The sequence below is a fragment of the Podarcis pityusensis genome (assembly GCF_964106645.2).
Source record: "Podarcis pityusensis genome assembly, chromosome: 8".
NCBI lineage: Eukaryota > Metazoa > Chordata > Lepidosauria > Squamata > Lacertidae > Podarcis > Podarcis pityusensis.
In genome coordinates, this window is record NC_138033.1 from 13,361,637 (window position 1) to 13,389,519 (window position 27,883).

Here is a 27,883-nt window from a genome sequence, read left to right on the forward strand (position 1 = left end):
GTATCCATTCTTAAGGAAATCAGCCCTGAGTGCTCACTGGAAGGACAGATTGTGAAGCTGAGGCTCCAATACTTTGGCCACCTCATGAGAAGAGAAGACTCCTTGGAAAAGACCCTGATGTTGGGAAAGATTGAGGGCACAAGAAGAAAGGGACGACAGAGGACAAGATGGGTGGACAGTGTTCTCGAGGCTATGAACATGAGTCTGGCCAAACTGCGGGAGACAGTGGAGGACAGGGGTGCCTGGCATGCGCTGGTCCATGGGGTCATGAAGAGTGGGACACGACTAAACGACTAAACAACAACAACAAACCTTAACACTATATACGGAAGAGAGATAGAAAGTGAAAGTGAAACCCAGGTTCCTTCTGGCCTCTTACTATAGTCAGTATGACCTTGAAGAAGAGATAACAGAACCAGTTTAACCCAGCTGTACTAAGCTTCTCTGAGGGAACCTTCTGCTTGTTTCTTTCACACAAAGAAGCTTCCAGAGCCCTCTTCAATTTATCAGAATAGGAAAGATGTCACCAGATCAATATTTTCTACATCAAGAAATGCAAACTGGCAATTTTAACCCCTTTTTCTGTGCCACTTGCTTTTCTTTTCCACCACCAAAATAAAAAAAAGTAAGAACCAGAGATCCTGAGTCCTGGATTTCACCACTAGGACTCCAATTCCCTCTCATTGCTACGGATTTTGGAATAAACAAGGAGGAGGTCTACACTGTCCTATTCACCCTTCATGTTCAAGCTGGTGTGAGATTCGTGAAGCATTATAACAGTTTATTTGCTTAACAAGAAGGATAAAGCTCCCAATTCTGATTATTCTTCTTTCATTTCTCTGGATGGCACAAAAATCTGTTGTTCCACAACCTTGGAAAGTGAAATCGTGGTGCTGCAGAAAGAGAGCTGGGGGGGGGGGGAGAGAAATGTTGACATTAGTCCTTTATCCAGGAATTGGAGATTGTGCTTGTGATGGTAAATGAGAATTTTAATAAGTTAGTTTTAAACTGTATATATTTAAGAAATCAGAAAAATTTCATAATTTCATCAGAATATGAATATACAAAATTTTCAACATCAGAAGTTCAGGTAAAAAAATATCTCGGATGTAAATCAACATTGCCATCATACCCAAAGGAGTCTCAAGACACAAAGATTATTAATAAACAGGTTATATTTATAAAATATAATGAAATTAGTGGATCAGAGAATAGGCCTAATTAACTAGATTAAGCAAATCAAATTCTTGTGGGGAAGTCAGTTGCAATAAAATGGGAGGAATTCTATCCCTGCCATCTCCTGGACATGTTTAAAGCCACATGCTGTGGCCACACAGCAAGATTTGGAAACAACACTCAGTGTGATGCAGCCTCAAAAGAATGCTAGCGGTGTGGAAGACAAGGTGCAGTCAGAAGAGAGCGGAAATTTTGATGCACAACTATATATCCTTGCAGTTATGGTCTGAGTTATTCTAACAAAACACTGAGGAAGGATGCAGAGTGGGGCCATTGAGAGATATGATTCCTCTCACTTTTCCAGCAACATGAAAGGGAAAGGAAGAGGATGTAAGGGAGAGCAGGAGGGAATCTGCATGACCTAGCCAATGAGTCGGCCTTTCTTCCCTGTCTGAGTAGCAATGTTACCTATATTAAGAGCTCCTTGAAAATCAACACACTGGGTCTCATTCTCAAGACAGTTGATGGTCTTCTCACTTTCACACTTTTCCTCTCCTTTGGAGAAGCAGGATGGGCACTGCAGACCATTTTCAGCCAGCATGTTGCGATCAGGAACTGCCAAAATCCAAAGTATAGTGAGCATGTTAATCACTTTGTCTTTGTATCTGTATGTTATATTTTTGGAAAGAACCCTAGGGCCTTACAGTTTTGGTGGAGGAGCTGCAAGTACTCTTGAATAAATATGATCAAGGCACAATCTGCATTCAGGGCTGACCATAGGACAAAGTCACCACTGGTGTCTGAGATGAATGACCTTTACCAAATCTGAGGTGGGGCATTGTGAACTTTCTTTTCCTTCTCAATCTCCCTGAAGGTTTTCATGTCATCTATTATGGTGTAACCTCTCTGAAAATATAGGCTCTTAGTCCCCTTTTTTTGTACGGAGATTCTCACTCTCTCCTGCTCTTTAACAATGAGCTATCCATGAGTTTCTGTGAACCATCCTGAGACCCCCAGGTATAGGGTGGTATATAAAGTCAATAAATAAAACAAATAAATTTAAGAGAACACTGTAAGATAGGGACTTATCTTATGCATGCTCATAACTCCCATCTTAGATAGTGCTTATTTTCCCAATTAAAAAACTGACCAGAACCAGCTCAAGCGTGATTTAGGAGGACACCTGAATAAGATAGGTGGATTGTAAGGTTCATTTTTGGAATATTCAATTGAAAGTTAACTTGAAGGGACCATAAATTAATTATGAGCTGTTCATGACCTTAGATATCCAATTATATTGGTTGAAATAGATCGTTCACAGGCTAATTGTGCATAGGGAGTGTTATAAAGGTGTCTTGAACTTTGTATTCTTCGACCAGTTTTGTTGTTATTGTTGTTGTTTTTACTCATCCACTGGGTTAAATAATCTGGGCAAAATTCTTAAATTGTGTCTCTTTAGACACCTCTTAATCCTAGGAAATTAACATGATTTATCTTTGAACCAATCTACTTCTGAGGTGACCATTTGGGGAAAGTGGGTCATTAAAATAACAGATTAACACAGCAACACATCAAAAGAATGGAGGCTTCTCCATGTGTCCATATGACCAGAATTAGATTAGCAAATCTAGAACAAGTGGAATGTGACCGTTCTCAAGAAAAGAAAGCTGCCAAGGTGAGGATTCTGCTGTGCCTATGAGAGGGACAGGACATCTTCTGGTGGATGTCTTCATTTTAAGCCTCATGTTGTATACCGGTATATTTATATATAACCCATAAATCATAAAGACATCACAGTGTCTGTTGTGCATTATGGTCCCACAGGAAACACATTCCCTGGGTTAAAGCACACCAGGTACCTCTGGAATCTCAAATCACTTGGATATATGGACAGTGTGTAACAATATCTTAACATCCAGCAAAAACATGACTGGGACAAGGGGCACTGGCACTGTGCAGGCTCAGATCCTCCCACCTATCAGGAGGAGGATCTGATCCTACATGGTGCTGTTTTGAGGGGCAGGAAGAAGGAGAGGCCTAGTTGGAAAGGCAACCCATCCCTTCTCAGGCAGAGAGATGAAGCTGCCCAGTAGGTCCCTCTTTTTCATAGTTGTTCCTCATGCTTTCCTCTCCGTCTCCACCCCTTGAGAGGCCCTAATAGTCCTGTACTGCTCAACCCAACCTGTAGCCATCTGGGGCTGTCTCAACCCATTTGAGTAAGGCACAGTGCCTCTGAGTACTGCTAATTGACTAAGAATACTAGCCTTGTCCAAATCCAGTGCACAACCCTGACATGCTAAGGATTCTAAAATGATGCAGAAACTTACGGCTGAGAGTTGCATTGTTGCACAGGTCAGTGTTGCAGCAGTGCTTCTTCGTCTGAAAGAATTTACCATTCCCTGCAGTGAAGCTGTAATCACCTGAGAAGCAATAGCTGGATGACGAGCAACTATTTGAAAGTTGCACTTGGGATTTCCCTATGAAAAAGAATGTGAAAGATATATCTAGATCTGGAAGAAATATGCAGATCCGTTGCTCCTAAGGCTCATTAATTGTAATGGTTCCAATTTTCTTTGATGCCTGAATCAGGACCTTTTCCAACTAACAATATGGAAAGTATTATTCAGTTTGGCTTTCTAAAGTTAGGTGCTGTTTATATCATGGCTATAGCATAAAAGGGAAAATATCAAAATATTTTCCAGTAATAATTCATAAAAGATAAAATAAAAACTGTAATAAATATAAATTATTGTTATATTATTATTATTATTATTATTATTATTATTATTATTATTATTAATAATTTTCTACCCCACCTTTCTGGCTGGGTTTCCCCAGCCACTCTGGGTGGCTTCCAACAGAACATGAAAAACAGAATAAAACTTCAAAGATTAAAAACTTCCATGAATGGGGCTGCCTTCAGATGTCTTCTAAAATAAATAAATACCAATTAACCGATGTGGAAAGATGTGTTCTTAATGATCTGCATAGCCCTGGTGGAACAGAAATGTTTTCTGTAGGATTTAAGAATTCTGCCCCTTTCCACAAGCAAAGGTCTCCTGCCAACTTCATCCAAATGACCAGCCTCTGTTTTTATGGTTCTGCAGTGACAAAATATAAATTGACTGCAGGGGTAAATTAATACTTTTAAATATCAGCACTGGAATTGGATTTTTCATTTTTTAAACTTGAATGTTTACAATTAATTTGTAAATTGCATTAAATTTGGAATGTATGCAGAACTTCATTTCAGGTCAAACTTGTAGCACAAAGGCTCATGCCTTCTTCTATACATCTGACAAGACATCTGACAAACACTGCACTCTCTCTGCTAGTCGATCATAACAGTTTGCAGGTTGGGGGAAATGCTTCCTTGAACTCCTGTGTGCCCAACACAATACACTTGACAAGAAACTTGCACTGCACCAACCTCACTGCACCCTTGCCCCTCTCCCTCCAAAAATGTAGCAGTGATGTTGGGACATATGGTCAAGTGAGCACCACCATCCCACCCAGGATTGCCCCAAGGCATTTTGGTACTTGAGACAAACTACAAAATGGGGCCCACTCTGAATCAAGCTGGGTAATGGAAATCCTTTTTAAGAGGTAACCTACAGGAATACTTCCTTTATATTGGTTCCTTCCTCATCGTTTCATCACTGATAATTACTTGAGGATGGATTGGGAGCCATGAAAGTGTGAAGTACCTTCATCTCCCATCCTGATTGCTCAGCTTTTGATTATTTTAAAATAAATCTGTGAAAGGAATCGCAATTATAATGTCCTTTATCGCAAAGGGGATATTCAGGTTATATTCCAGGTTTATTGTTCTAGTTTGATAACCAAAACTAAACTGGAGTTCATTGATTTGGACCAGCAGGGATTACTGGTTAATGCAAATCAAGTTCTCCAAGCTTGGAGATCAGTACCCAAATTCAGCCACTGGTTGTGATCAGGGAATGTTAGATTCCCCATTTTCCTATGTCAGCCATTGCTTACTTCAGGATTGGGAAGCTGTGATCCTCCAGATGTTGTTGGATTACATCTCCCAACATCCTTGACTGGTGGCCAGGCTAGCTGAGGCTGATGGGAGTTCTAATTCATCTACAGCTGAAGTACCACAGCTTCCTCACCTCAATTTCTTCAAAGGTGAGTTGTCCCACCATAAACTTCTATATGCCACTAGAGCCCTTAAAGTTCAACTATCTTAACCTGGATCTAATCCAACAGCAAAAGACAAAAAGTCAAGCAAATCATACCTATATTTGTTCGCAGAACACTGGCAAAACAGGAATCTTGAAAAGACTCACAAGTCTTTGTTGTTTCAGCATAGCCATTATGTGTCAGTTCCATCCTGTTCAATCTATATCTGCATTTCAGAGGTAATGCTGATGACAGGAGCAAAATATTACTTCATGGATTATTATTATTATTAACAGTATTATTATTTGGTCTTGCTTAAGGAGACACAGAGGAGGATGTGTGAGTGAATTAAAACTTTTAAATTATAAGGGGTTTGATATAATCAGCATTTTAATTGAATTAAATAAACTAAACTAAACACTAAGTAATTGAAACTCTTGAAGCTATCATCCAGAACACTGTTTTAATAATTTCCAAGAGGTTGGGAGGTTAACCTGTCTTACTTATTTCCAAGAGGTTGGGTTGGCCAGTGTGAGGACAGGTTCCTAGACTAGAGGTGAATAGATCTATCAATTTCTCTTGCTCTCAATTTCTAATTTTTCAAATTTATTTATTTATCTGCAGCCATTTTCTCCAAGAAGCTCAAGGCTGTGTACATGGTTCTCCCCTCCCAATTTTATCCACAGAAGATTCCTGTGAGGTAGGTTATATATATATATATGTACACATTATTAAGTTTTCCACAATTATGCCACATAACAGAACAAATAACACAAAAAGAAAGAAAGAAAAAAGAAATAGAAAATGTATCAAAAAAAGAAAACAATACAATAGACATCTTATCCACCACCATAAAAGAAATAAACAATAAGAGCAAACTTAATCCTTTAAAGATCCATACTTATTTACATATTGGTTGACTTCCTCCATTCCCTCCCTTCTGAATTTCCATGTATCTATATGTAACAGCTTCCCAATATCATTCTTAAACCAAAATATTTCCAATTTTTAATCTAACTTATTCATTTTTCTTACTTTCTGAACCCCATTTATTTAATAAATCCTAATTTAATCCTAGGCCTATTTGGTACTTTCAAGTGATTTCTAATTTTTTATGTTACAATATTTATTCAAATAGTCTTTAAATTTCTTCCAATCTTCTTGGTATTCCTCTTCTTTTTGGTCGTGGATTCTTCCAGTAATGTCAGCTAGCTCCAAGAAATCCATCATCTTCATCTGCCAATCTTCCACAGTTGGTAATTCTTGTATTTTCCAGTTCTTAGCTAGTAAAATTCGAGCAGCCCTCGTGGCATATAAAAATAATTTAACATCTTTCTTGGGCAATTCCAGACCTGTTATCCCAAGAAGAAAGGCCTCTGGTTTCTTAATAAATGTATATCTCAACGTTTTTCCCCCAATTCATTATAAATCTTCTCCCAGAAGTCTTTCACCTTGGGGCAGGTCCACCACATATGGAAAAAGATACCTTCTTTTTCTTTACAGTTCCAGCAGAGATTATCACTGTTAAGATAAATCTTTGCTAGTTTTACTGGGGTTAAGTACCACCTACACATGATTTTCATAATATTTTCTTTTAACATCATACATGCAGTAAACTTAACCCCTTTCTTCCATAACCTCTCCCAATCCTCCACCATTATATTATGTCCTACATCTCTTGCCCAGTCAGTCATTACTGATTTAACTTGTTCGTCCTTTGTATGCCACTCCAACAACAGATTATACATTTGGTTTTCCCCCCTGCCAGATAAATTTAGACAGTGCCTTCTGCCATTCTTTAAAACAAGTAACATTATCAATGACTGGTAAAGCTTGGAATAAAAACAGCATCTTTCGCAATACATTCATCTTAACCACCGAAATTCAGCCCATCAATGAAAGTTTTAAATTTGACCATATCTCAAGATCTCTCTTAATTTCATTCCATAATTTTTCATAATTATCTTTATATAAAATCAAAAATTTCACTGATAAATTCACACCCAGATACTTAACTTTTTTCACAAAAGCAAGGCCTAGCTTTTCTTTTCTTCTTTTTTTAATATTAAATTTTTATTGATTTTCAACCAGAATACAATTATGTGCATTTGTTGTACAAATAGATCTCATATACAACCTTTAGCTCTGCCGAGCTTCAGACTTCCTTCCCCCCCTTCAGTAAGTATCTTATAGTTTCATTACATCTCGTATTTTATTCGTTTATCTAATTAATCATATGCTGTTGAAGTTAGTCAAACCCTGCCAGTGTCTTTAAAGATTTACAATTATCTCTTATATACACCAAATATTTACTCCAATTTTCAGAAAACTTCTGATCTTTCTGATCTCGTATTCTCCCTGATAATCTAGCCAGTTCCGCATAATTTATCAATTTAACCTGCCAGTCTGAAATAGTTGGTATTACATTTGTCTTCCAATTCTGGGCCAACATAATCCTTGCTGCCGTCGTGGCATACAAAAATAAATTCTTATCCTTCTTTTTAACCTCCTTTCCCACTAATCCCAAAAGAAAGGCTTCAGGTTTTTTTTAAAAGGTATACTTAAAGATTTTTTTAAGCTCATTGTAAATTAAATCCCAAAAGCCCTTCACCTTTCCACATTTCCACCACATGTGGTAGAGATCTCCACCTACCTTTCCACATTTCCAACATTTCTTATTTTTCATTCTGTACATCTTTGCCAGTTTTACCGGCGTTAGATGCCACCTAAAAATCATTTTCCATAAATTCTCTTGTAGTGCTGTGCACGCCGTAAATTTTAAATTCTCACTCCATAATTCCTGCCACGCTTCCAATTCAATATTGTAACCAAAATCTATGGCCCATTTGATCATGGCTTCCTTTACCTCCTCATCCTTAGTGTACCAATTCAGTAATAGGTCATATGTTTTTGACAGCAATTTGTCTTTCCCATCTATAATATCTATATGGAATTTTGATTTCTTGTCCTCAAATCCCAACCTCTTTTTGTCTTCCTTCAGTATCTCATTAACTTGATGATATTGCAGCCACCCAGTCAGTAAATTCTCCACTTCTTCATACTTCTTTAATTTTAGACCCTGGTCCGTTTTTCTAAGAAACTCTTCATATGTGGCTCTCCTTCCTTCCATATTGGGTTTTTTATGATTAATACTTCTGTTGGAGATATCCACCAAGGGGTTTTCCTTTCTAGCAAACTCTTATTTCTCTCCCATACTTCATATAAAGGTCCCCTGATTATATGATTCAAAAAACCCATGTGGACTCTCACTTTATCATACCACAGGTACAAGTGGCACCCGTACCTGTTGTCATATCCTTCTAAATCCAGGAGATCTGTGTTTTCCAATTTTATCCAGTCCCTTATCCATGTTAAGCATGATGCTTCATGGTATATCTTCATGTCTGGGAGAGTGAAGCCCCTCTTTCTTTTTTATCAACCAGAATCTTCATTTTTATTCTTGGCCTCTTGCCCTGCCAGACAAATCTTGCTAGTGTCTTCTGCCAATCCTTAAATTGTTTTAATCCTCTTATCACTGGGATTGATTGGAACAAGAATAACATTCTGGGTAGGACATTCATTTTAATTACTGATGCAGAATATCAGTAAGAAAGGCCTATCTTTTCTAAGAGAATTTTTATTTCTAATTCCTAATGAATTTCTAATTCATTATCTACCCCCCCCCCCCAAAAAAAAAGCTTTGGTTTTGCTCTTATTTAGTTTGAATCCTGCTACCTGCCCGAACTCCTGTATCAATTCCAGTGCTTTTATTGCACTGGTTTCTGGGTCCTGTAAAGTTAACACCAAGTCATCAGCAAAGGCTTTTAATTTATATTGCTTGGATCCTACCATTAGTTTCTGTTTGCTACTGAGCAGCTGCTTGGAGTCACAGGACTCTGTTTACATTCCAGAGACAGTCCAGGCTATTGGAAGTCTCATGGGAGAAAGGATGTGATGTTAGTGGTTTCCTGTTTCCTTTGTTCCTTTGTTCTGTTGCTCTCTGCTCTCATAGAGAGAGGATTTTTTTTGCTGTCTGCGTAGCTTAGAAATAAAGCATAGCATATAGCCATAAATCTCATCACTTCCCTGTGCTGGATTCTCTGCTGAATGGAAAGTGCCTGGAAGCCTCATCAAAGGCTCAGGTCATTAATTATTTGTCGGGAGGGCGATTCCGAAGGACTCAGAGGAAGATGAGCTTTATCAGCTTGGCTGAGCGGAGATCCCGACACCTACTACAATGCCTTATATCTCCTCCTATTTCCTTAACATATTTAGCAGAACTTCCAGAACTGAAATAAATAGCAGAGGGGAAAGTGGGCACCCTTGCCTGGTTCCATTCTCAATTCTTATTACTTCTGATACCACATTATTAACTATAATTTTTGCTTTTTGTTCAAAATAGATCGCATTAATACCGTTTAAAAATTCCTGTCCAACCTCTATTCTTTCCAGATTTCCCCCCCCATAAATAACCAGGAAACATTGTCAAAGGCCTTTTCAGCATCTATAAACATTAACATTGCTTTACAATTTCTTTTCACTTCCAACTTTCCTAATACATCAATTATATTCCTAATATTATCTTTCATATGTCTCCCTGGCAAGAAACCTGCCTGGTCCTTATGAATATAACCTGTTAGAACCTTTTTAATCTGTTGGCCAATATATTTGCAAAAGTTTTATTGTCCACATTAAGTAATGAGATCGGTCTGTTATTTTTTACATCGGATCTATCTTGATCTGGTTTTGGAATCAGGGTTATAAAAGCAGCTTTCCAGGTTTCGGGTGCTTTGTCCCCTCTTAAAATTTTATTGCACACATCTGCTAATGGCTGAATTAACCAATCTTTCAAAATTTTATAATATTTTGCAGAAAGACCATCTGGTCCTGGGGCTTTACCTAGCTGTATCTCATTTATTGCTATCTCAACCTCCTGTCTTGTAATCATAGCATTAAGTAGGAACCTTTTATCCTTGGGAATTTTTTGCATTTCATTTGCTTTAAGAAATTGCTCAATTTTATATTTATCTTCCTTACTTTTTTATACAGCTGTTTGAAATATTTCTGAAAACATTTTCTTATATCTGCAGGGTTTTTTACAGATTTTCCATCAGATACAGTATTTGTAATAGTACGTTGTTTCTGTCTCTTTTTTAATTGCCAAACTGTGTGTCTGTGTGGACATACACACACATATCTATAAACACACACACACACACACACACACACACAGAGAGAGAGAGAGAGAGAGAGAGATCCACTATTTTGAGTGCATTGTTGAAATGCAGCTTCCATGTTAGAATGGGATATTTCATTCTATATCTGTATGGCATCATTTATATGTATGACATCACAAGAAATACTCTTGACTTAATTCTCCCCTACTTTCTCTTGGTAACCCATCAGTCCTTGCTTTCTATGGTGTTGATCTGTACCCATAACTTCCCTCCCCTCCCAAGCAGCAAATTCTCCTCACTGTCCACTAAAGAGCATTAACTGTTTCCCAACTTACCTGGAGAAATCAGGGCCAAGAGGAGACATGCGCTCAGGAGTGCCTCCATCATTCTAGAAAGATTAGGAGACTCAGAGCAGAGGTGGATCAACAAGGGAATTGATGCAGGTAGAGGCTTACCTGGAGGAATTTATAGGCCATCAACTCATGTCGCAGGCAACACGTGGGAACAAATGGTTCAGTGAGGTCCGGGAATGGGTGTTATTTGTTCACCACAAAGATAAGGAAGGACATACTGAAATTCAAAGCTCACTGTTGGAATTGTCTATGATCTCATTAGTTGTTGATAGATATTTTTCAGATTTGTTTTTCAATATAGATCATTTAAAATTTAAATAGTGAAGACACTCAAGAAAGCAACTGAGAGCCAAATAGGCAAGGGCAAAAGCCCAGAAGCCAGCTACAAAATGAGATCCTAATAGAAATAATATTTTTATTATTTTTACCCCACCCATCTGACTGGGTCACCCTAGCCACTCTGAGCACCGTCAAGCATATACAGAAACATAATAAAACATCAAACATTAGAAACCTCCCTATACAGGGCTGCCTTCAGACGTTTTCTAAAGGTCTGATAGTTACTTATCTTCATGACATCTGAGGGGAGGTCATTCCACAATGTGGGCACCAGTACCAAGAAGGCCCTCTGCCTAGCTCCCTCTAACCTCACTTCTCAGAGAAGTAAGGATTCCCTTAGAGCTAGATCTCAGTGTCTGGACTGAATGATGGGGGTGGAGAGGCTACTTCAGTAAAATACTGGATACTAGATCCTTTCAAGCATGCTTGAAAGAATGAAATGGGCTATGGGTACATGTGGATGCAATGGAGGTTTTAACCAGTATAATGATCCTGCTGTCTCAGCCATGGTTTCCAAGGCATAAAAGGGACAAAGTGAGACCTCAAGAGTTGAATGTGCCAGTGACTGAGAGATATGGCAAGAGAGATATGCCAAGATATGGCAACTCTAATAGACTGCAGTGTGGCCACCAACTCAGATGACTTAAAAAGAGGATTAGATTATGTTTTCCCACAATAGCTACATTCTACTTCCACTGTCAAAAGAAGTTCTGCTTCTGAATAATTGGTGCTGGGAATTGCTGATGAACAGAATATTGTTGCAGTCTTGTCCAGCTTGCAGGCTTTCCACAGGGATCGGTTGGGATGCTGGACTAGATGGGTGATTGTCCTGATCCAGCATGTTCACCTTGTGTTTAAAAGGGTGAGGGACAGCTTTTTGCCTATTTCCTTCTTCTCTTTCCACTGCTCTTGGACACAGAACAATATCCTCATTTCCCACTATACCACCAACCAAGGTATTTTTAACCATACACAGCACAGAAGGCACAGAGGACATTCATCACTAAGCTGTCTATCTTGGGGTGTCCTTCTCTTTGCTTCATTATTTATATTAGGCCTACTGAGCAATGCAACTCCTTCCTTGATAGCCAAATGTGCTTCTCAAGTTTCCACTCCATCCCTCACCAATACATATATTTGGCTGGAAGGATTGGAGGCGGCATAGGGATTTCAGCACACTCCTATGCACTGTTGGTGGAAGTAGTAAGCATTTATTTCAAAGGGATTACAAAGCAATTCTATATCTGTCTTCCTTGATGTAAGTGTCACTGATTTCAATGGGTCTTACTCCCAGATAAGTTTGTCTGGTTTTGTATTGCAACTTCTTCAAAGTACATTTTGGAGTTTTGGTTTGCCTGGCACTTCCCTTTATCTCCCCTGCCTCAAACTCTTTTCCAATTGAAATAAGTATTATAATGCTTCACATATCTCACACCAACCTCACATTGATGGGTAATTATGATTCAGCATAAATCTCCTTCTTGTGAATTCAAGAATTCACAGCAGTGGGGTGCACAGGGAGTTGGAAGCCTAGTGGTGAGAGTCAGGCCTCAGGATCCGTGTCTCTTCCTTTTTTGCTGTTGATGGAGGGAAATGGGATGCAGGACACAGAGAAAAGAGTGCTGTATTATAGTGTGTCATTATGCTTATTATGATAAATATAAAGGGTTGTGTGAAATAAAAAGTTGGTTCTAAAATGTGTATCTTTCAAATCAATAGTTTGGAATGGGGAAGTATCGTATTTCCTGATATAAAGCATCAGAGTTTTGTTTTTAATGTAAAACAGAAGGCAAGCAGAGATTTGACGGTTTTTGAATGCATGGTTATATCATCTAACCCCAATATAAGAGGACACATCTCTCAACCAAGTGAAATGATAAAAGAGTTAGAACAGGTGGTAGAAGAGACAGGCTGGGCCTAACAATTTTTGTATGTTCATGTATCTTAGCCTTTTTAAAACAACAACATACAAAAAGTAATATTTAAAAGGCAATGGACTTTTTCGCCAATCCTATGGCCTCCAACTATGACCATTTTGAGTTGTAAATGTTCTAATATTCTCCCTACAGCTGAAGAGTACATTCACCTTGGAGGCAAAGTGATTTTCAAGCTGATTTGAATGCATACCCCTCAACAGTCCCGATTTGGCCAGGATGGCCACAGAATTCAGTAAGCTGTCATTGACTGTGCCTAGGTTCCAGGGTGTCCTGATTTCTCCCTGCCAGCAGAGAAGGGCCATGAAAGCAGCTCCTGGGGAATGAGGGCTCCTTCTTAAAGCCTAGTTACTGTTTACCAGGCTTTGGGAAGAATACTGTTGGACTGTAGGACAATGTCAGAGTCCTCCTTCCAGAAGCCGTACAAGCTGCTTCATTCATTCCAGAAATAAGGGACTTTCCCAACCATTGTACTGCTCCCACACCTCTGTATTGTTCAGCCTGGGCACTAGTCGACACCAACTGTGAAAAGAGGCATATCCCCAGGGAGGCCATCATAATGCCAGAGGGATCAAAAGCCAAGAAGGTAACCTATGGAAGAAGAAGCTGACTTGAGGGAATTATGGGCCAAGGATAGGTTGCCCAAGAATTCCAGCTGGGAAGGACTGGTCCAGTGAGGAGCAGGAAATTATGGAAATGGAGAGTGCATGCTTTCCCAGAAATCCTATACTTTTTATATTGTAACACAAAGCTCTTTTGTCATATTGGATGCCATCTTTTTAATGAACTCTGTGGGAGTCAGCCAGGTGCCTCTTCCAGTCCAACCACATTTACACTCTCAGTAAGCAGGTACTTTTAATAAATGTGTTCCTCCCTCAGGCTTTATGGTAAAGCTGAGCTGGAAACAAACTAATCCTAACGAGGCACAAAGTAATAAACAATTAGCATGTCACACACATGCTCTTCCCAGAAATCAGGTGAACCTGGAACCTGCTCGCAACCATAGGACCATTCAAGTTTGCACTGTCAGTTTTGTAGCTTTTCAGTATTTTTCTTTTTAAATGTAGTCATGATAGCTATCTTCCCTCCAGCATGAGAGCCATTAAGCCTCTTAATACCAGTTGTTGCACATCAGAGTAGAAGATATGACCCACAAGGGATGTGCACGCACTGATGGCTGCCACATCTCTTTGAGGTTCAGAAAGTGGTGTTAAAATATACTAGGTTAGACTACGTCAGATTTGTTGTTTTCTGTGTACATATTTCCCCAAATGTTCCCAAATTCTTAAGTGACCTTCTTCTAACTTTTTTTATTCCTATTTGGTAACTGGATTCTTACTGCACTGTTGCCTTATTTATCTTAAATAAATATGTATTCTGTATTTTTGTAGATATTTGGATACAGCCTTGATCCAAACCAGTACCTCAGAGCCTTTTGGGAATCCTGGGTTTTATGTTCTGCTGGAGACATCAGGCAAAAGCTTTTGCTTTCTTGAATCACCCAGTGGTTTCCTGGACCATAAGGGAAGAATTGTTAGCAAGAGTGGTGACATTCTGTTATTCTGGGAATTTGGCATTACTACAATACATATCTCAAACACATGATATGAAAGCATTGGTCTGAGTTTAAAAAATAAAATAAAAGGCTTAATGTGCTGTCAAGTGGGGGGGGGGGGGACTCAACCGGCTGCCAGTTACCAGGTGGAGAGGTGGAGAAGTGGACATCTCCCAGGGTGAGAGGCTGGGTAAGAAAAGGAAAGCTCCAAGGCGAAAATGGGGAGGGGCTGTCTTTGGGGGTCGGGGAGGGTGCTTGTGACTTGTCAATGCTGTGACTTGTTTGCATTTTGAGGATGAAATTGCTTGCACCCACTGGAAACTTGACTCCTCTGTTACAGCAGGTGAATCTCAAGGGATGTCCAGAGCACGGTCTACCCTGTTGTGTTGGATGAGTTTCAGTAGGTAAGAATCAAGGACATTGCCCCTTGCCCCTCTGGTCTGAGGAAAATTAGCAGGAAGGGGAAAGCTGACTGGGTCAGGAAGGTGATTAATGCCTCCTTAGAAGAGGGGGTGGTCCCTGCCTACCTGAAGGCAGCAGTGGTGAGCCATCAACACAGATAGAAGGGTTATGTGGACCCCCCCAAGTTATTTCATAGTGGCCCTTGGAGGTGGGACTTCTGGAATGGGACCTTTTAGGTAGAGTGTCATATGACATCTTCAATCAAACTCTAGAGGGATGGGTCATAACCAATTGACAGGAGGTAGTATTCTCATACTACTGATGCCTGTTGTATGCAAGACCAATGTATCTTGCAAGGCTGCTCAGTCAGTGGATTTGAGGGGGAGGAAGTGTCTATGGCACCCTGCCTGAAGGCAACTAGGAGAGACAGATAGACCAGTTGCCATGCCCATCAAGTTTGGAAGGGACCAGCTCCCTCAGACATCTTATTGGGGGTGGGGGAGTAAAGACCCCTAATAGCTTTATACTACTGATACCTATTGTTTGCATGACGCTCAGTCAGTGGAATTTTTTTGCGGGGGTGGAGGGCACTTTTTATGGCACCCTGTCTGAAGGCAACGAGGAGAGACATACAGACCAGTAGTCAGACCCATGGCCTGTAGCTCAGTGTCAGGAGAGAGATGAGATGGCTGAGTCCAGGAAAGATAAACCATGGACTGCAAAACTGAACTTGAATCCTGATACTGACGCTCCACCATGACTGCCACAAGGGTTCGGTAACTTTTAAGCTTCCTGTCTGCTATATGTGCTTCCCCATTCTGAAATATTCATCTGAAAGAAGACTTGGTAATGCAAGAAAAACTAAAACTTACCGTAATTATAAAAAGACAGGACGATGGGGGGGGGGGGTTGTAGGGATCAGTGCTGTTTTTCTAGATTTACAAATGCCAGAGCTCACCATGAATAGCACCTACCCGAAAGTTAAATTCTTCAGGAGAAAACTCTTATCTAACAAAACCTCTGAATTTAATAATATTTTTTTTCCCTGTGCAATGTATATTATTTTGTTTTCATCCCGTTTTATGTATTTTATATTTAGTAATGTCCTTGGCCAAATCAATAAATAATAATTGCATTTGTATCTGAAAGAAACAGTTCCAAGAACCAGCATTTTATTTTTCTTAACCATTTATTTTGCATTATAATGATCATAATGAATTTTTTTTTATCATACACTACAGAGTTCCTTGTATTTTGAATCCACAATCCCCACATTCTGACCCCCTTTTCTCTGCTCTTGTTTTCCTTTACCAAAGGAAGCAAGAAAGAAACAGAGATCCCGTCCTGGATTTCACCACCAGGCCTCCAATTTCCCTTCATTGCCATAGAATTTGGAATACACAAGGAGGAGGTCTACACTGTCCGATTTAGCCTTCCTGTTCAGGCTGGTATGAGATTCATGAAGCACTATAACAGCTTTCTTCGGTAACTGTAAGAACAAATCTCCCAGTTGCAATAAGAAATCTTCCATTTTTGCGGATGGTACAAAGATTTGTTGTTGAACAACCTTTGAAAGTGAAAAAGGTGATAAAGAAGGTATCTGGAAAAAAGAAAAGAAGTGTTGACTTTAGTCCTTTTCCCAGGGAACAGGAGATGGTGCCTGTGATGGTGAATGAGAATTTTAACACGTTAGTTTTAAAAAGTGTATATTTAAGAAATCTGAGAAATAACATAATTATTCCATCATAACATGAATGTACAAAATTTTCAACATTAGGAGTTAAGGTAAAAAAACCTACTCAGATTGGCATCATACCCAAAGGAGTCTCAAGACATGAAGTTTATTAATAAACAGGTTCTATTTATAAAATATTATGAAATTAGAGGTTTTATAAACTGCCCTAATTAATATGTAAACAAAATCAAATTCTTGTGGTCAGGTGATTTGCATTAAAATGCAAGGAATTCTATCCCTGCCACCTCCTGGCCCTGTTAAAAGGCACATGCTGTGGCCACACAACAGTATTGGAAAACAACACTCCCTTCCTTGTTTGTGAGCCTTGAGTGTGTGATCCTGGCATGAGTCAACAGTGTGATGTAGCCGCATAAAAAGCTGGAGTTGGACTCCATTGTCTCTCAGGTAGGTTGGATGCCAACTGAGGCTCCCTCATTGTCCCAAACTGTGACCTAAGCAGAGAATCCTCCTTTTATTTTCCCACATATGTGTTTAAACACAACTAACATGAACTGGCGGAAAAGGGGGTTTCCAAAAGCCGATCAGGAACTCCTGTCCGAATTCTTACTCCGCCCTCAAAAGTGAAACTAACAAAACCCAGGCTGTAAAGTGCAGGATAAGGATGAGGGGGGGGGGGGAATGTAGGGCAGAGGCAGCTCAAATGGCCTGGACTCTGCCTCTTAGTTCCTGGGGCAAATCAGCCCATATACCCCTCCCTTGTTCATTCCCGATCCCCTCTACTTTTCAGGAAGGAAGGGTGTGGTAAATTTGGTCCCTTTCCAAAGAGCACTATTCCTCAAAAACACTGTTGATCGGGAGTAGCTTTTAGGAGGATACAGAGCACCTAGCTAGATACTGCTCATTGTCACAGTACTTAAGGAACTTTAGTTACATTTCTTTACCCAATAAATATGCTTTTTGAGAAACAGGCACACATTTTGTCCTGAACTGCATCCCAGTGATAGAAAGATCAAGAGCAACTGGGGTGGAGCAATGAATGCACTTTCCCCTTTTGTCCACAAGCGTATTTAATATAAACATCAGAATCTGAATCCTGCTTCTAGACAAGCAAGTGGCATTATGAAAGTTAAAGGGCAAAGTCCAGGCAGGCAAAACACTAAGGAAGAGTGCAGTTCAGACACTAAGAGATATGACCCCACACACTTTCCAGCAACATGCAATGGAAAAAGAGAGGAAGGAAGGGACAGAAGGAGATCAGGACAGAGTCTGCGTGACCCAGGCGATGACTAGGCCTTTTCCTCTGACGGAATAGCAATGTTACCTTTATGAAGAGCTCCTCTAAAATCAACACATTGGGTCTCATTCTCAAGGCAGTTGACGGTCTTCTCACTTTTACACTTTTTCTTTCCTTTGGAGAAGCAGGATGGGCACTGCAGACCATTTTCAGCCAGCATGTTGCGATCAGGAACTTTCAAGATCAAATGTAAAGTGAGCATGTTAATGTCTTTGTCTGTTTTTGTATCTCTGTGTTATGTAAATGGAATCTAGCCTAGTAACTTAGTTTTGCTGGGGCAGCTGCAAGTGTTCTTGGATGAAAACATGATCTAGAAACAATCTGGGTTCAGAGCTGAGCATGGGACAAAGTCACCATTGGTCTCTGAGATGAATGACCTTTACCCAAAGTGGGGTGGGAGAGTGTGAACTTTATTTTCCTTTTAATCTCTCGGAATGTATTCATGTCATCGATTATGCTGTAGCCTCTCTGAAAATATAGGCTCTTAGTCCCCCATTTTTGTACAGAGATTCTGTCTTTCTTCTGCTCTTCAGCAATGAGCTATCCGAAAGTTTCTGTGAACTGCCCTGAGACACCCAGGTACAGGGTGGTTCCTAAATTCAAAAAAATCAAAAAATAAATGTCGGAGAATGCTGTAAGGTAGGGGCTTATATTTGCACAATTATAACTGATGGGTTAGATAAAAAGGTAAAGGAACCCCTGACCACTAGGGCCAGTCGTGGCCGACTCATCTCGCTTTATTTGTTGAGGGAGCCGGCGTACAGCTTCCGGGTCATGTGGCCAGCATGACTAAGCCGCTTCTGGAGAACCAGAGCAGCAGACGGAAACACCGTTTACCTTCCCGCCAGAGCAGTACCTATTTATATACTTGCACTTTGACATGCTTTCGAATTGCTAGGTTGGCAGGAGTAGGGACCAAGCAACGGGAGCTCACCCCATTGCGCGGATTCGAACCACTGACCTCCTGATCGGCAAGTCCTAGGCTCTGTGGTTTAACCCACAGCGCCACCCCCGTCCCTTCTGTGTTAAGTAGTACTTGTCAATTAAAGGACAGAGAAGAACTAGCTCAAGGGTGATTCAGGAGGACACTTGGATAAGATAGATTGGTTGTAAGGTCCATATTTGAAACATCCAATTGAAAGTGAACTTGAAGGGACCATAAGCTATTTATGAGCTGTTCAGGAGCTTAGGTATCCAATTTTATATCTGATCCTTCATGGTGCTGCTTCAAGGGACAGGAAGAAGGAGAGGCCTGGCTGGAAAGGTAACCCATCCCTTCTCAGGCAGAGACAAAGCTGCCTAGAAGGTCCCTCTGAGTACTGTTGATTGACTAAGGATCCAAGCCCTAACATGTTAATGATTCTACAATGATGCAGAAACTTACGGCTGAGAGTTTCATTGTTACACAGGTCAGTGTTGCAGCATTGCATCTTCATCTCAAAGAATTTACCATCCGCTGCAGTGAAGCTGTAATCGCCTGAGAAACAATATCTGGATGACAAACAAGTATTCTCAATTTGCACTTCAGGTTTATCTATGAAAAAGAATTTGAGAGAACTATCAGGATCTGGGGGGAAATGCGGTCTATTGCTCCTAAAGCACATTCATTATAATGCTTCCAATTTTCTGTGTTGTCGGAATCAGGACCTTTTCAAAGTAACAATATGGAAAGTATTATTCAATTTGGCAATCTAAAGTAAGGTTCTGTTTATTTATTTAAATTTGTGCACACTGCTATATCGTAAAAGGAAAGAGATATCAAATGTTTTTCAGTTGTAATACAATATTAAAAGTAAATAGATAGATTTCAATAAACTAGTGTATTCTTAATGGTCTGGTGGAAAAGAAAGGTTTTCTGCAGGCACTTAAGAGTTCAGCTCTCAACCACAAGTAGTAGTCTCTTGCCTCCATAATCCATAGAACCAGCCTCTCTTTTTATGTTAACAATTAATTTGCAAAATGCATTAAATTTGAAATTTATTCAGAATTTCATTTTAGGTCAAATTTGTTGCATGAAGAATCATGCCTTTTTCTATACATCTGACAATACATCTGCCATACACTGCACTCTCTCTTCTAGTCGGTCCGAACAGTTTGCAGGTTCGGGGCATGCTTCCCTGAGCTCCTGTTGCCCAACACAAGACACTTGGCAAGACACTTGCATTACACCAACCTTACTACCCGCTTGCCCCTCTCCCTCCAAGAATGTAGCAGTGATGTTGGAACAGATGGTCAAGTAAGCAGCATCCCATCCAGGATTGCCCCTAGGCATTTTGGCACTGAGATGAACCACAAAATGGCACCCACTCCCTCCTGGGTAGAAGGGGTGGGTGAATCAGGAACAAGCAAAGGGATCAAATCAACCTGAACCAATGGTTGAAGTAGGAACCAAAGACCATCAAGGTGGAGAGACCCACTTTGAATCAAGCTGGGTAACTAAAACCCTTTATAAGAGGTGAACTACAGGAATACTTCCTTCATGCTGGTTGCTTCCTCATCATTTCATCACTGAGAATTCTTTCAAAATTACTTGAGGGGGGATAAGGAGCCATGAATTTGTGAAGCATCTTCATCTCCCATTCTGGTTGCTCAGCTTTTGACTATTTTTTATACATCTGTGAAAGGATTCTCAATTGTAATGTCATTTACGGCAAAGGGGATATTCAGCTTATATTGCAGGCTTCTTGTCCTAGTTTGATAACCAAAACTAAAGTGGAGTTCACTGGTTTGGCTCAATAGGGATTTCTGGTTGATGCAAATCAAGTTCTCCAAGCTTGACAATCAGCACCCAAATTCAGCCACTGCTTGTGATCAGGTGATGTTAGATTCCCCATTTTCATATGCAAGCCATTCATTCTTTACTTCCGATGTTGCTGGACTGCATCTCCCATCATCCCTGACTGGTGGCCTGGCTAGATAAGGGTGATGGGAGTTCTAATTCATCTACAGCTGAAGTGTCACAGCTTCCTCACCTCACTTTTTTCATAGGTGAGTTGTTCCAGCACAGACTTCTATATGCTAATAGAACCCTTAAAGTTCACGTATATCTTAACCTGGGTCAAATCCAACAGCAAAAGACAAAAAGACAGGCAAATCTTACCTATATTTGTATGCAGAACACTGGCAGAACAGGTATATATAACATTATTATTACAAGATGTTTCTGCACTGCCTTTAGATGTTATTCCAGTCCCATTAAACTTATATTTGCACTCCAGAAATACCGCTGAGGACAGGAGGAAAAGATTCATGAATCATCATCATCATCATCATTATTTCGTTTTGCTGTTTGCTTAATGAGACACAGAGGAAGAGGTGATTGTGAATTAAATCTTTTAAATTAAAAAGTGTTCAATTTAATAAGCATTTTAATAGAAGAGAATGAAATGTACCGTATTTTTCGCCCCATAAGACGCACCTTTTCCCCTCCAAAAATGAAGGGGAAATGTGCCTGCGTCTTATGGGGCGAATGCAGGCTTTCGCTGAAGCCTGGAGAGCAAGGGGGGTCGGTGCGCACCGACCCCTCTCGCTCTCCAGGCTTCAGGAAGCTCTGCGCAACCCTCGGGAGACCGGCTCCGAGGGTTGCGCAGAGCTGCCTGCAGTCCCGGGACCAGCGCAGCTTTGCCCGGCCACCGGGAGCCGGAGGAGAAGCTCCGCCCCGCTCCCGGTGGCCGCGCAGAGCTGCCTGCGGTCCTGGGACCAGCGCAGCTCTGCGCTGCCATCCGGAGCGGGGCGCTAAGTCCCGCCCCGCTCCGGATGGCGGCGCAGAGCTGCCTGCCATCCCGGGATCAGCACAGCTCTGCCCATCGCCAGCCCCACAAGCTCGGGGGACAGCGGGGAGGCAGAGCGTGCCTTCCCACTGTTCCCCGACCTGGTTCTTCCAGCCCCGCACCTGGGGGGGGGGAATAATTTTTTTTTTCTTTATTTCCCCCCCAAAAAACTAGGTGCGTCTTATGGGCCGGAGCGTCTTATGGGGCGCAAAATACGGTAATGAGTAAAACACTCATTAATTAAAACTCTTGTAGCCGTTGTTCAGAACACTGGTTTAATTATTTGCAAGAAGTGGGAAGGTGTACCCTCCCTTCCCCACAGCCAACTTTTCCTCCCATCCAGACTCTCACTTAAATACATTTTATTCCCACTGTTTGGTCACAAGCTTAGATCTGAGCACAATTGAACTATGGAATTTTCTACAAGAGGCATTGAATGCCACCAATTTCAATGACTTTTAAAGAGGATTCGATAAATTGATGGAGAATAAGACTACTAAGACTACTAAGCATGATGGCTATGTATTACCTCCAATATCAAAAGTAGCATATTTCAAATAACAGTTGCTGGAGCCCAAAGTAAGCCAGAGTGTTGCTGTGGTGTGGTCCTGATTGTGTACTTCCCATAGTCATTGAGTTGGCAAGTGTTAGGACAGGATCCTAGACTAGGGATGAACCAATTTATCAATTTCACTTGCTGTCAAGTTCTTATTTTTCGAATTCATTTATTTATCTGCAGCCATTTCATCTAAGAAGCTCAAGGTAGTGTACATGGCTTTCCCCTCCCCATTTTATCCTCAGAAGATTCCTGTGAGGTAGGTTAAGCTGAGGGAAAGTGCCTGGTCTAGGATCCCCCAGTGAGCTTCGTGGCTGAGTGAAGATTCAAAGCCTAGCCTTCTGGATCATTCTCTGGCACTCAAATCACATTCAGTGCCCCACATTTCCACAATCAATGAGTACAGTCATTCCTTGGGATAAATATGCTTCAAGTTAACTATTTCGGGTTGCACTCTGTGGCAACCTGGAAGTAACGGTGTGCGTTACTTCCGGGTTTCGCCGCGCACACAGGCGCAGGGGGTCAAAATGACGATATGCGCATACACGAAAGTGGAAAAATATGACCCACGTATGCACAGACGTGTGGACGCGTGTTGCGTTCACTTCAGGATGTGAACGGGGCTCCGGAACAGATCCTGTTCGCATCCCGAGGTACCACTGTAGTAGTTGTGGATCTGGATCCTTACCAGTGGGTTGATGTGCTCTGTTCCAAGGAGTAGACTTGAAGGTGTCTTTCTTTGTAAAATGTATTTAATTTCTTCCTGCAATGGCCATACTTTGGTTTCTTCCCCTTCCTTTCCTAAGCAACTTTTTCTCTCCATTCCAATGGAATTATTATTCTATCCTATTTTTAAGGCATATTTTCTCTACCTCTCCCAGTAAAGAAAAGCTTATTCATCTTCTTAGCACTTACCCTGCACTTTGAAATCATGCCCAACATTTTCATCTGGCAATCTCTTGCCTTTGCAAATCCCCCCTCTGTGTCCCTACCCCCCCCACACCACACACAGACACACAGAGTGTGATCCACATTTTGTGTGTATTGCTGAAATGCAGCTTCCATGTTAGAGTGGGATATTTCATTATTTTTCTACATGACATTGTTTATCTGTATAACATCACAAGAAATAATCTCTTGACTTGACTCTCCCCTACTTTCTCTTGGTAACCCAGCAGTGATTGCTCTCTATGGTGTTGATCTACACTCCTAACTCCCCTTCCCTCTCAAGAACCAAGTTCTCTTCAGTGTCCTCTAATGATCATCAGATGTTCCCCATCTTACCTGCAGAAAGTGGGGCCAAGAGGAGGCATGCGCTTAGGAGTGCCTTCACCATTCTAGAAAGAATAGGAGACTCAGAGCAGAGAAGGATCATCAAATGAATTGATGCAGGTAGAGGCTTGCCTGGAGAGATTTAATGGCCATGGATTCATGTCGCAAGTAACACTTGGGAACAAATAGTTCAGGGAGGTCTGTGAATTGGAGTTGTTTGTTCATTACAAAGATGAAGAGGGACATACAAAAAATAAAAGCTCACTCTTGGAATTGTCTGAATTATTTCTCTAACATCTCATTAGTTGTTGATAGAAGCTTCTCAGATTTCTTCCTCTTAATAATGATAATTTTTAATTTTTTTACCCCACCCATCTGACTAGGTCACCCTGGCTACTCTGGGTAGGTTCAAACATATACAGAAACATAATCAAATATCAAACATTAAAAACCTCCCTATGCAGGGCTGCCTTCAGATGTCACCTGAAGGTTTTATAGTTACTTATCCACTTGACTTTTGATGGAAGGTCATTGCAAAGTGTCGGCACCACTACCAAGAAGGCCCTCTGCCTGCTTCCCTCAGAGCTCACTTCTCAAAGTGAGAGAACCACCAGAAGGCCCTGAGAGCTGGATCTCAGTGTCTGGACTGAATGACAGGGGTGGAAATGCTCCGTCAGGAAAAGCCTGGATAATAGATCCATATGGAAAGGGCTGTGGGTGCACATGGATGCAATGGAGGCTTTCAGCAGTAAAACTGATCCTGCTGTCTTGGCCGTGGTTTCCAAAAGATAAAAGGGATGAAGTGAGACTTCAGGAGTTGAATGTGCCAATGACTGAGAGAGTGCCAGGTATGAATTAGTCACCCACACAATGATGAGGAAGGTCTTGATTGGAGCCATCAGTGGCCATGGAGCTTCCTGCATTAGGGAGCTACACAAACATGGCCATTCTCTGAACCAGTCGAGTGGGAGGTACCAGGGCATAGGCAAAGGCCACTTGAGGAAGAGACATTGTTTGTCCAGCTCCAAATTACCCCCAAAAGCTGTTACTGCACCACACAGAAAAAGAGTGGGGGTGGTGAATCAATCTCTTCATGTGAAGACAAGTAAGAGAGACGTAGAATGTAAGGATATGTATCTGGAAGTAAAGGAAATTCTGATTGTGGGAGGCTTTTTTATTTTTGCTCCAGAGGAAATACATAAGAACAAAGCTGATGAGATGGAGAGCTACTGAAAAAAGAAAGTAGACAGAAATTGGTCCCATTGGCTTCTTCTGCATCTTGGCAGGTGATGAGGTTGGGGTGAAAAAAAATAGGCATTCTATGGCTTTTATGGGGTTAAGGGCACACTTCAGACATCTGCCAATCCTTAATTCCTTGCGGGGGATTCTGACCTGCTACGAAAATGTTGGGAAAACATGGAGCAGTGGGACCTAGGTGTACATGTTGGGTTAATACCCAAAGGGATGCAGGTGGTGCTGAGGCCTAAACCAATGAACCTCAATGGCTTACTGATCAGAAGGTCTGCGGTTCGAATTCGCACTACGGGTGAGCTCCTCTTGCTCTGTCCCAGATCCTCCAAATGAGCAGTTCGAAAGCATACCAGTGCAAGTAGATAAATAGATACCCCTGCTGAGGTAAGGTAAACGGTGTTTATGTGCACTCAGGCACTCATCACAGTCCTCTATGCACCAGAAGCGATTTAGTCATGCTGGCCACATGGACCATAAAACTGTCTGCAAGCACACACCAGCTCCCTCGGCTTGAAAGTGGAGATGAGGGCCACACCCCAAAGTCAAATTCTACTGGAATGAACTGTCCAGGGGTCATTTTCCTTTACCATCACTTTCACCTGATACCCAAAGTTCACCTAACAAGTAATGAGTCCTTTTCTCGCTGTCTTTTCTCAGAGAGCCGCAGTTGGAGGCTATAGTATACAACTCGCTCTCTTGGGGAAGGCTCCTTCCATACAAGAGTTAGACAAAATCCTGACCTGCCCACATTTTCTGAATTTGCCTAAATTTGGTTTTCAGTTCCTCCAGAGGATTAACTTAGCCTTACTCCCTGCAGGGTAGACTTCCCAGAAAGCACAGGAGCCTAACTGATTATTTGAATACTGTGTGCATGTGGTCAGTGTTTTTCAGTAATAATTAATAAAGTGGCTAAAGTTGAATCTGATGCAGTACATTGAATCTAATACAGCGCTTCTCTGAGACTTTGTTGTTTTATGCAGCCAGGCTACGACAACTCTTCAATTTTTCTTTAGTAATCTTGATTTTTAAGTTTTTTTTATTTTAAAAGCATACGATTCAGTTTTATGAGATTGTATCTACATAGCAATTCTAAAGCAGAAACTTCTTAAAGAATCCTGAAAGGTTTTGGATAGTGAGAGTACAGAAGATTATCCGTCAGAAAATGAGGCAGCTGTCTCATGAATTGGTGCAGGGCAGCAGGGAAGGTGTCAACTCCCCTTGTAGGGATACTGCAGGACTACGGACAGCTCCAAATGAGCAACTTGTTCAAAGAAGGCTACCAAGTCAGTTGAGGTCATCTGACTATGCCCATCATTAAAACAGAACAACTAACAGCAATGGCTAAGACGGCCAACCATATTCTTCAGTGCCTACCTCTAGCCCTCATTTGCTACAGACATGTGTGCAAACTGTTAATAGTATCACATCCAAGGACTATGGGAAGTTGCTGGGTCCTTGCTGGATAAAGGTCTTTTCTGAGCCAGTGCCTCTGTCTTTCTTCTTGCTTGATGTGAAGTCTTACTGAGTTGGAAGGAGAGACATACTTTTTCTGATCTTTCAGGCCACTAATCAAAGTGCAATGAGAGCCTCAAGGTACTGCTCAGGTGACTGCTCACCTGGCAAAGCTAGACATAGCTCAAGACTGTTGAAAGGTGCCAGGGACGCACCGGTACACACTGAATAGAATACAATGGCTCCAAGATCATCACTGAGAGCTAATTAAATCAATTTATGGAACTTTGTCTCTCCTTATTCTAATTGTGTCAGATTGTTGGGACAGGGAGTGATACTTTGACTCAGCTGATCTGTTTAGTGATGACTGTCCTTAGCCACATTGTCTTGAATTGAACCCAGCTAGTTGTTTATACCTGCTTCAAATCCCATCTTCCATTTTCAAAAGATGAGAAGAACTGTGAAATACTACAGCATCCTTCTTGGAGCAGCTGATCAGATAATAATAATAATAATAATAATAATAATAATAATAATAATAAATTTTATTTGTATCCCGCTGTCCCCAGCCAAAGCCAGGCTCAGAGGGGCTAATATCATATAAATAAGACAATATGCATAATACGATATACAATATGCAAATAAAATAACATTCAACATTCATTAAAATAATATAGAATAATATTAAATATCAGCATTTCAAAATTAAACAGAAATCCCCTCAATCAGTTACAATAAGTAATTTCTAAACTCCAATCAATAAAACAACAGCAAACCACAGTGCACAACATAATACAATACAAAATGAGAAGCAGAGACTGGAGGGTGGGGCAAGGTAGGTGGAAGGAGGCCCTGCCTGATGAAGTCTCTCCCCTCACAGTTCTTCCTCCAAGCACAGCTTCCTTATGAAGAATCCCAGGGCCAGGGGGTGGGGCAAGGCAGGTGGAAAGAGGCCTTGCCTGATGAAGTCTCTCCCCTCCTGTGCAAGGGTACAGGACTATCATGACAGGAGGGCAGTAGCTCACTCCCATTGTAGCCTCATGCCTCTCTCCCCAGTTGACATGCTGGAAACTGCTCTGGCTGTGCTCTCTTTTTGCCTGTCTTCTTCTTCTTTTTCCATTGCTTTGGATGCAGAGCAATTTCCTGCTCATACCACCACTCAAGGCATTTTTTAGCCACACAGTACAGAAGTCACAGAGGACATTCTGCACTAAGCTGTCTATCTTGGGGTGCTTTTCTTTATTTCATGTTTGACCTACTTAGCAATGCAACTCCTTCCTTGATAGCCAAAGGTGCTTCTCAAGTGTCCCCTCCCAACCGTCCCAATAAATATATTTGGCTGGAAGGATTGTCCTGGAGAAGATAATCTAATTGATCTTATTTATTGGCAGGAGTGTGTTCAGAAGCCAGGGTCTGTGACCGGTAGGGCTTCTCAGGACTGGGGCTTTCCTAAGTTTTTTCTGAAGAGGCAAGGTGCGGCCGCACAGGTGAGGCCAATTGGTAACTCACAGCA

The 27,883-nt window shown here is 41.1% G+C and overlaps 3 long non-coding RNA genes across 4 annotated transcripts in view; 1 reads left to right on the forward strand and 2 right to left on the reverse strand.

Annotated features, from left to right (window-relative positions):
• LOC308484548 overlaps positions 1–27,883 on the forward strand; it is a 410,132-nt gene that overhangs the window by 63,007 nt on the left and 319,242 nt on the right. The gene's annotated exons all lie outside the window — the stretch shown is intronic.
• LOC308484611 lies at positions 811–10,975 on the reverse strand. The gene is made up of 5 exons (XR_013990040.1): positions 10,832–10,975; positions 5,436–5,564; positions 3,504–3,653; positions 1,645–1,791; positions 811–907 (listed from the first exon to the last, which is right to left on the reverse strand). It is a non-coding gene; the product is annotated as an uncharacterized lncRNA (long non-coding RNA).
• Positions 16,250–26,394, reverse strand: LOC308484545. 2 transcript variants are annotated; one of them, XR_013989958.1, is made up of 6 exons: positions 26,293–26,394; positions 23,680–23,867; positions 21,170–21,361; positions 19,454–19,603; positions 18,097–18,243; positions 16,250–16,679 (listed from the first exon to the last, which is right to left on the reverse strand). It is a non-coding gene; the product is annotated as an uncharacterized lncRNA (long non-coding RNA). The 2 variants fall into 2 exon arrangements; XR_013989959.1 differs by having other exon boundaries at positions 18,097–18,662.